Raw genomic sequence first — 10,276 nt, forward strand, 5'->3', positions numbered from 1 at the left:
TGAGCTTAACTACACACCGATTGAGTGTGCATGTCTTGTTGTGATTTTTTCCTCACAAAAATTACATCATTACATGCTAACGCATAAAATAAAGCTCATTGCAAGGATAGATTCACTCAAATATCTTCTCAATAAGGCAACACTCACTGATAGATTAGCTAAATGGGTTATGATCCTGAGTGAGTTCGACATTGTATACGTAGATAGAAAATAAATTAAAGGACAATCTATTATTGATTAGCTAGAAGATGCACCTATGATCGATGACACTCCTATTGTCTCAAAATTCTTGGATAAATCCATTCTTACGGTGAAAAATACAAAGCCTTGGCAACTATATTTTGATGGTTCATACACACAACATGGCACAAGAGCTAGTATCCTCTTCATCACACCTCAAGGGGATTCCATTCCTAAGTCATATAGATTGTCATTCCCTTGCACCAATAACATAGAAGAATACAAAGCATTAATAATAAGACTATGAATTGCAGTTTAGTGGAAGATCCAGGAACTTCATGTTTTTGGGAACTCTCAACTTGTAATTCATCAAGCAAATGATGATTTTCAGACTAAAGATGAAGATTTAATGCCTTACAAGAAAATGGTTGATTCTTTCAAGCAATATTTCACACAGATAATCCTTGAATGGATTCCAAGGGATAATAATCAAGCTGCAAATGCCATGGCTACCATTGCTTCATTGAATGATATGCCTCAGAATGAGACCCACTTTGAGTTCTTATTAGATAATATTTTGGTCCCTCATACGAGATCACTCTTGTTGAGATGATATGTATTGTTGATCTTGATTCCCCTTGTTACAATGCCACATTCACTTATCTCCACAACCATATACTTCCAATTGATTTTTCCAACAATCAACACCATACCTTCATTCACCAATTCTCCCGATATATCATTTTATCTAATACCCTTTATCATCATGGTCTAGATGGTACTCTCCTTAGATTTTTAGATAGTGACAAAACTCAAATTGTGTTACATGAGGTTCCCACAAGTATATGTGGTTCTCACTCTAGTGGTTTAACCTTAGCCAAGAGATTGATGAGGACTAGATACTATTGGGAAACTATGGAAAAGGACTCATATCAGTTTGTTAGAAAGTGTAAGTAGTGTTAGATTCATGGAGACCTTATTCATGCATCAGCATAGGAACTTCAGCCGATTGCTACTCCATGACCCTTTTGTCAATGGGGACTCGACCTTGTAGGTAAGATTCACCCTCCCTCTTATAATGGCCATAAATTCATTATTACCACATAATATTTCATAAAATGGATTGAAGTAGTTCCTCTCAACCAAGTCACTGGAAATTAGTTTGCAACTTTTATCCTTAATTATAACATTTGTTGATACGGTGTTCCCGTTTCCATTGTCACAGAGAACGGGCGTCCTTTGAAGAATCAAGATGTTTTTGATATTTATGTTCATTTCCATATCCATCATTTCTTTTCCACCCCCAATGTAATGGTCAAGATGAGGCGTATAGCAAAACTATCCTCAAAATCCTTAAAAAGACAGTCGATGATGCTAGCCGTAAATGGTATATCAAACTCAATCCCGCTCTTTAGGCCTATCGCACAAGTATTCACACACCTACTGGAGCTACACCTTATTCACTTGTCTATGATGTCAAATCTATCTTGCATATTTAGGTTGAGCTACCATCCTTGAGAGTCTCTTTGTGCAATCTAGTCAATGATGAAGATTACAAGGTCTCCCACTTATAAGATCTAGAATTATTTGATGAGCATAGGCAAATTGCTTTCAATCATCTCAAAGCATATCAATAAAGAATGAGTCATAGATACAATCATAAGGTAAAACCTCACACATTTGAGGTGGGTGACTTAGTTCTGAGAGAAAATCCTAAAAATCAGTAAGACAGAGAGAAGGGTAAGTTCAAATGAAATTGCCTTGGTCCTTAATGTCATCACGAACAATTTATGGATTAGGTACATATTAGCTCTCAACACCAGATGGATAACCTTTGGAAGATCCGATAAATAGCATGCACCTTCACAGGTTTTACACATAGCTTTTGAGAATATCCCAATGTCAAAAATACAAATAAATATTAAAAATAACAAAAAAAATCATTAAAAAAAATAAAAATTGTTACTTGGTGAAAACCTAGCAAATAGGCGTCTTTTGACACACAAAAAATAAATTGAAAAATTAAAAATAGTAAAGAGAAATAAATTCATCCAATGGTGAAAACCACTTCGTTGGCACTCTGGGCAAGTACCATGGTGAAAACTGGGTTACCGACACCATGTGTAGAGACTTTTCTCCTCCCTCCTTTAGGATTCAAATCTCATCCTTTCACTTTGCACACACTCACAACCTATCATCTCATAATAAATTTTCCCATTCCCATCATTTCGTGTTATTGATCTACCTAAGATTGGTTAACCATTCATAATAAACCCCTTCTTGACCCCTTTCCTCCATAATAAATTAGGTCCAATCTGTAACTAGGGCAAAATCCTAAATCTAGTGATGGAAGTGGTACCCTAAGCATTGCATGTTTTGAGGAGCATCATCTTTTCGTTCCTCTTTTTCACACACAATCCACAATAAAAGGTCATTTGCATTGTTGATCCATAATAAAGGTTCGTTCTTCTTAGCAATAAACGTACCAGTTTTATGGATTCAATCAATTTTAGATGAGACACAATCAGTACTGGGCTTTCAACAAATCAAATCTTTCAATAGGATTTGACAGCAACATGGTTTTTTAGCATTATCTATCCTTTATTAGGAAAACAATATTGTGACCAAATTGAACATGCTAACATATGTGGCAAGAAACACAAATAACTTGAGGATTTAATTGAATGTTGGTGTCAAGTATTGGTTTTGTTTTTATTTTATCTTTTGGTGACATGTATTTTAGCTTTTCCAGCATGTCTCTGACTAGAGATTCTATCTCCAAGATGTCTTTGACTAGAAAGGAGAGGATGGGATATGTTCACCTATTTTGTTGTATGTGGATTGTCTCTTAGTAATGCTATGGCTCATCCAAGGATATGATGACATTGTGAGTCTAGTATGAACTTGGGCATTCCTTGTTTGTGACTGTCTAATCTCCATGCAAATGGGTACAATGACTTTCTAGGTCAAACCTATACCTAGATTGTCATAACCTATTTGCCATAATAAAGCTCAATGATGATAATAGCACAAGAAGCTCTTTCACTTCCATATCTTTTGTCTTCCATCCCCCTTTCTTTCATTTATCCTTCATTGTCCCTTCCTAAATCCATGTAGCTTGCTATCATATGACTACGTATAATGACAAACCAAAAAAAGATTTGTATTTCATATAGCTTTCACCTGGATCATTACATGTCAGCACATTATATGCATGCGTATAGATATCATAATAGAATCACATCTTGCACATACCACTGATTAGCATCTAATATAAGCATTTGCATTCTCATATAAAATATAAAATGACAAAAAATATACATCATGTAAATAAATCATATGCATACATCCATCTGCATTTAGCACATATCAAATTTGCATCATGCATAACATGCATATAAATCCAATAAAGAACAAAAATATATTGCATTTCATCATGTACATATTAGTATAAATATCATAATCATCATAAGCATCATAATAAAACATGTATAATAAGACTGCATCATCATATAGAATCGCCACATCACATAATCATAACACATATAGAAGCATCACATATCAACCCATGCATATAGTTTCCGCAAGGATGGATCATCTTATATATATATCAAAAATATCAGTGTCATGATACAATGATGTCAAAATATCATATGGCTACAAAATCACCCGAAGGTGTCTATATCATCATACAAAAACTAATACAAAGTGGAATCCTAGAGAGCTATGATGAACTCCCTCCCCCATAGTTGGTTGGCCTCGATGGAATTTGAGCACTTAAAGTCCCTGCCCTTGAATCTCCTTGTTTGTCCCCTCCTCCTGGTAGTGTGGGTGGACCCATGGTCGTGCCACTGGATGCTATTAGGTGAACTCACAATAATGGTTCCCACTTTTTTGCCACTTTTGACACTGAGATGAACATTTTTAAAATAATCTTCAACTTTCGAGAACTATAAATTTTAAACTATTAAAAATTTGAAGATGATGTAAATTAGTAATTTGTAGCATTTTGTCTATAGATTCTATATCTATTTTTTTCAAAAAACTTTGAAGGATTTTAAAAAAAAAATTTCATCTCCCTTGAAAATTAGTTTTTTACAACAAACTACATTTTTTAAGAGTGATGTGCCTCTCGAAATGCATAAATTTTTTTCTATAAATGATAAAAAATCAATTATTTTGAATTTTGGTTTGTAACATCAATATCCAGGGCTTGCAGTTGGTTTGATAGCGATATGTTGAATATTTTTCATTTTATTAAGTTTTGAAGTCCGACTAGTCATAATTCAGACATAGGTTTAAGTTTGAACACATAACTTGTTCTATATATGTCGAAATTCAATTTATTTATTTTGTTAGAAAGAAGACATCAATACCTGGGGCAAAGATATTTTTCAGATTTTTTTTTAATTAGTTTCCTATTTTGCTCAATGCGTTGAACAGAGAAGTTCATGTTTGGTGAAAAACCAATATTCCATAAAATTAAAAAAAACAAGAGCATAATAAATTCATAATTGTTGGAAAGTTTGCTCCAAGTAATACTATCTAAAATTTTTGGGTTATCAAGATTATTTCATTTGTGCCTTGAACCAAAGGTCCGAAGGAAAAAATTCCTTAGAACTTTGAATTTTTTTGGGAGAGACCTCTACCAAGAGGGTTTGAATGAACACTGGTTCAAGCAAAGGGGGCTCTGCTCGAACCCTAAGGGGTTTGAGCGGACCCCCCTTCGCTCGAACCTCCAGGTTAAATTATGACATGTGCATTTATGTAACGGTCGGGTTCAAATGAACCCGACCTTTTCTAACTGTCGGCGTTCATTTGAACCCTGGCCGACTCAATTTTTTTTTTTTTTACATTTTAGTAGAGTCGTATAAATATACATAATTTTTTTCATTTTTTAACACACAAATGATTAAAACATTTTGCATTTTTGGATGAAAGAAGACATTTGAAAATTATTTAGAGGGAAATAATTTGAATATATTTGAAGGTTTTTTTAAAAGCATGGGGAACAAGAAGAGAAGGCAAAATAAGACTTCAAGGAATTATTCTCCCAAAATGGAACAAAGATATCGAGAACAAAGAAGGCAAAGATATCATGATGCAAGTATGTATTTTTATTTTTATTTCTATTTAATTTTATATGTATTACGTACCAAACATTGTGTTTATTTTTTAGTATTACTTAAATATTTTTTATCTAATATTTTTAATGAAAATTGTGAGATTTTGCCAAGATCAAGAGCTCAATGAAATGTACAAAATAGAGACACAATATAGGACAAGAATAAACTATATTCTCATCAATAGAAAATGATCAATAATATCAATTACATACAATGTAGATGAGCTTGCTTATATAGGCAAGGCTAGGGATATGTGAGCACACAAACATGACATGTGGCTCAATAAGAAACAAGGGTAGGTAGGAAATAGGTGTGGGTAGGTAGGAGAAATAATATAATAGTCCACATGAGGTGGATCACCCACTGAATGTGGAGTGTAACAACAAGATCAACACCATAAAAGGTGGAATTTCTCCTACACACACTATCCCAATGTGGCACAAACACCCAAGTGTCTCATACCCAAACTACTATGAAATGCATTTCCTAAGTAAACTTAAGTAAAGTGTAATAATATCCAAGATGAATAATTATTTACACCAACACCCCCCCTTAAGTGCAACTTAGGGGAATGCACTTAAGTCTACAATGCAACTAAGCAATGCAAGATGGGTCCTGACTATGAGGCTATGTTAGGTACCCATGTACAAATGCAAATGCATGCAAACCAATGCAATGAAAACTCTCACAAAGTGGGGAAAGAGAGAAAAACCCAATGGGAAAAAACCCTCCCCCAAAAGAGAGATGAAAAAACTAGATACAAAGAACTCTCATAGAAGTATGTGAAGGACAAAACCCCATGTGAGGAAAAAGTCCCCCCCATATGAGAGAAGAAGAGAAGCTAGGAAGCCCCCTCTCAATGTGGAATCTGCACCAATGATAGAAGCTCGATGTATGAAGAAACTTCTCCACAAACATCAAACAACATTCCTCCCCTTAGGAAGAAACAAAACCAAAGGTGTATCCATGAAGTCTCCCCAATCATGAAGGGAAGATGTATGAAGAAAACTCATGATGAAAGGAATCTCTGAAAACTGCTCAAGTGTCCCCATGTCGATGCTAAAAGATACCCCCTCCAAAGGTGGTAAACTGTGCCACACTGCTGAAAAAGGTACTCCAAGATCTAGTTGAGATGGATGTAGAACATGTCCCAAAGACTCACATGTCTCCTCAAAACATAAAGAGACCTCCTCCAACTGCTGTACATAAGTATCCACAATCATGTCAACCTCGAAAGAATGATCATGTAGAGAATGAACAAGAGGGTCAAAGTGTGCCCTTGCAACAATCAAAGAAGGATCACCTTCATCAAAGAGAAGATGAATGTCATCAATGATGTCTCCCAAATCTGCAATGTAGGATTCCACAAACAAATGTGCAATGTCTGTCAAGTAATCATCCCATGAATCTGAAGCTGGAAGACAATGAATATCCTGCTGCACTAAATCACATGAAGGCAAAACTGTCACACTATCCGCATCATCAGATGAAATAGGTGATGTGATATCAATATGAGGAGATGAAATACAAGAATTGAGAATGGGTTCACATGTGAGAATCCCCATGTTCAAGTGCCCAAAGTTCTCTTCAAAATCTGAACCATCACAAGAAGTGTGATCATCATGTATAGAATCATCAAATGTGAAATCATCATCATCAACAAAATTTGAAAAGGAGTATAACCGAGATGCATGATCAACCACCCCAGTTGCAATGATAGCTCTAGTCTCCAAGTCTCTAATGAAAACTGAGTCAAGTGTGAACTCCACAACTCTCTTAGTTGCGCCATGTGTGATTTGATAGATAGAAAGGAAATTGTTTGTCAAGTGGGTTACACACAACACATCATTGAAGGAGTTATCCCCAATGTCAATAGATCCTTTTCCAATCACATCCATGTATGTATGATTTCCCATCAAAATCTATGGTATGGTGCAAGGCTCAAATGTAGAGAACATAGACTGTGAAGATGCCATATGATGAGAAGACCCTGAATCTAGAAGCCATCTCTTTGAATCATGACTGATAGTAGCACATAGAGATTTTCCTTTTCTTGTTCCAAAAGAGTGAGTCTTCGCACTTGTAGAAGCCATGAATGCTTGCCCTTTTCCTTTTGAATGTGAGGAAGTGGAAGTTGATGAATCATCCTTCTTGTAGACTTTAGGCAAATCAATGTTATTGTTTTTGATGATATGTGTGAGCTCATCAATCTTCTTAGAATGGCAACGATGCTCCTCATGACCAATCTTTTTACAATAAGCACAAGTAGGTCTCTCCCTCTTTGGTGAATTATCTCTCTTGGAAGAGGATGAATCTCCTTGTTGTAGAGAAGATGGTGCTTTGTCCTTAGCCTTTGATTGCCATTTCTTCTTGTTTGAGTTGTCCTTTCCTTGATTTCCTTTGTTCCCTTGATTTGCCACTAATGCTTGAGACTTAGAAGCCTTAAGAATGCCCATGCTTATCAACTTAGTTTGTTCCATCCTCAACATTTCATTGAAAGCATCAAATGTAGGCATTGTGTAGCTTGAACCCATTGTCATCCTATGGGTTTGGAAACTAGAAACAAATGCTGCATATTCTTGTGGAAGCTTGCCTGTCAAGTTGAATATCAATTGAGTATCCTTCTTATCAATGCCACAATCTTTGAGTTGTGCCCTCAACTCATTTGCCTGAGTGACATAATCTTGTATAGTATCAAAGTTCTTGGGATTCAACATGGTGAGATCACTATCAATTTGATATCCCCTAATCTCATCAACTTGACCATACAAGTCTTGAAACTTTTGCCAAGCATCCTTGATTAGAGTACACTTCTCAATATGAAAAATGAGATCCTTTGATACATACTTTCTTAAGGTACCAATTGCCATGATATTTTTAGTGAGCCAATCCAAGTGACCAACTGGATCAACCTTAGGATCAGCGGGAGCAACAATAGTTCCATCAATGTAATGAGTGAGTCCTTTTTCCATAAGTTTACTCCATGCATCAATTTTCCAAGTACCATAATTATGAGGAGTTAAGAGAGGAAACTTAGAAGAACCCATAGCAGCAAAAAGGAAGGAACACAAGAGCACAAAATCACAAGAGACACCCCCCCAAATTCAATCAATCAAAGTACCCCCCCAAAGTGATGATTTTGGCACTTTATACTTAGTGCGATTACAATGAGCCACTTGCAAAACAAGGCAAAGTGGACTTATGATGCAAATTTTACAATTTCTCAAATGAGATACAAGAGACTTCAATCAATAGTGCAATGAATCTAACTGAGATTCAAGCATATATACAAGTACCAAGAGAGCCAAAAATGGCCAAAATCTGAAAGTACAATTTCTACTTACAATGGCATCAATCTAATAGCATCATGTGAACGTAGACAAAAAATACGCACTTTCAAAAAAAACAGCACCTGAAAAGGAGGTTGTATGACCCTAAACGAAGCCTCTGAAGTTGCAAAAACTGGGATTACTCAGGTACAGTCACCAAAAAATGCATTTTCTGAAAAATCCATGCATCAAAATCAAAAAATTTCTTCACCATTGTAGAGAGCACGAAATTCTAGCCCATTTCAAAAAAAAATTCTCAAAAAAAGGAGCAAAAATGAGCAAGATATCATCATCTGAAGTTGAACTGCAAAATTAGAAATGCAAATGAGAGGGGGGTCCAAAAATTTTCAAACCCTGCTAACGTGTGTTGATGTCAGAAAATCACCTGATTAAATTTGATGGTCGTATGACCGTCGCAAAAACTTCACCTCCCTGTTGACTGGGCGTCCGTACTGTACGGAAGGCTGACTGGGCGTCCGTACTGTACGGACGACTGACTGGGCATATGACTGAGCTGTTGTACCATACGGACGACTGACTGGGTGGTCTGCGTCAACTCTGCATGGCAGATGACATGGTGGATGACTGTGTGTATGGGTTGTACCTGCGGGCTAGTGGCCACCTGCCACGTGGTGGACGCGGGTTCTCCTGGTTAGTTGACTGTCGAGGAGGGGGGTGCTGCCAGAGGCTGTAGAGACCGGTGGGCTCGGTACCAAGAGGGCCGATGGTGGGCCGGGAATCGAGGACGGGGGCCGGTGTCAGGATGAGCCGGCGTAGCGGCGGCGGCGACGACGTGGACGGCGGGTATCAGTGCAGGCAGTGGCGGGTACAGGCACGAGCGATGGTGGGACGATCTGCGGGTACATGACGCGGGTACAATAGACCTGCAAAGTCTGGGAGGTATGGGCTGCAACCTACGTACTGTGGGTACGGGGGGGTTTGCAGACCCCCCAAAAATGCAGAAAAAAACTTTAAAAAAAATTTTTTTTTTTAAAAATTTTGACGAAAAATTTTCAATTTTTTATTTTTATTTTTATTTTCGGAAAATATAATTTTTTTTGAAATTCATACAATAATAACAAAATTGGCGAAATTTTTTTTTCTCACCAAAATAGGTCGACTTTATAACCAAAATTCATGGAAACGGCCTTCTGGACGCAATGGCGGGGTCGGATATGGTCTAGGATGCCTCCAAAAGATGTTGCTCCTCAGATCTACCTCTTGATGTCGTAATAATGCCTCTTCAAGATGAATCAATGAAGCCCCAATGGCTTTGATACCATGTGAGATTTTGCCAAGATCAAGAGCTCAATGAAATGTACAAAATAGAGACACAATATAGGACAAGAATAAACTGTATTCTCATCAATAGAAAATGATCAATAATATCAATTACATAAAATGTAGATGAGCTTGCTTATATAGGCAAGGCTAGGGATATGTGAGCACACAAACATGACATGTGGCTCAATAAGAAACAAGGGTAGGTAGGAAATAGGTGTGGGTAGGTAGGAGAAATAATATAATAGTCCACATGAGGTGGATCACCCACTGAATATGGAGTGTAACAACAAGATCAACACCATAAAAGGTGGAATTTCTCCTACACACACTATCCCAATGTGGCACAAACACCCACGT

The sequence above is a fragment of the Cryptomeria japonica genome, chromosome 7, assembly GCF_030272615.1.
Source record: "Cryptomeria japonica chromosome 7, Sugi_1.0, whole genome shotgun sequence".
In the NCBI taxonomy this organism is placed as follows: Eukaryota; Viridiplantae; Streptophyta; class Pinopsida; order Cupressales; family Cupressaceae; genus Cryptomeria; species Cryptomeria japonica.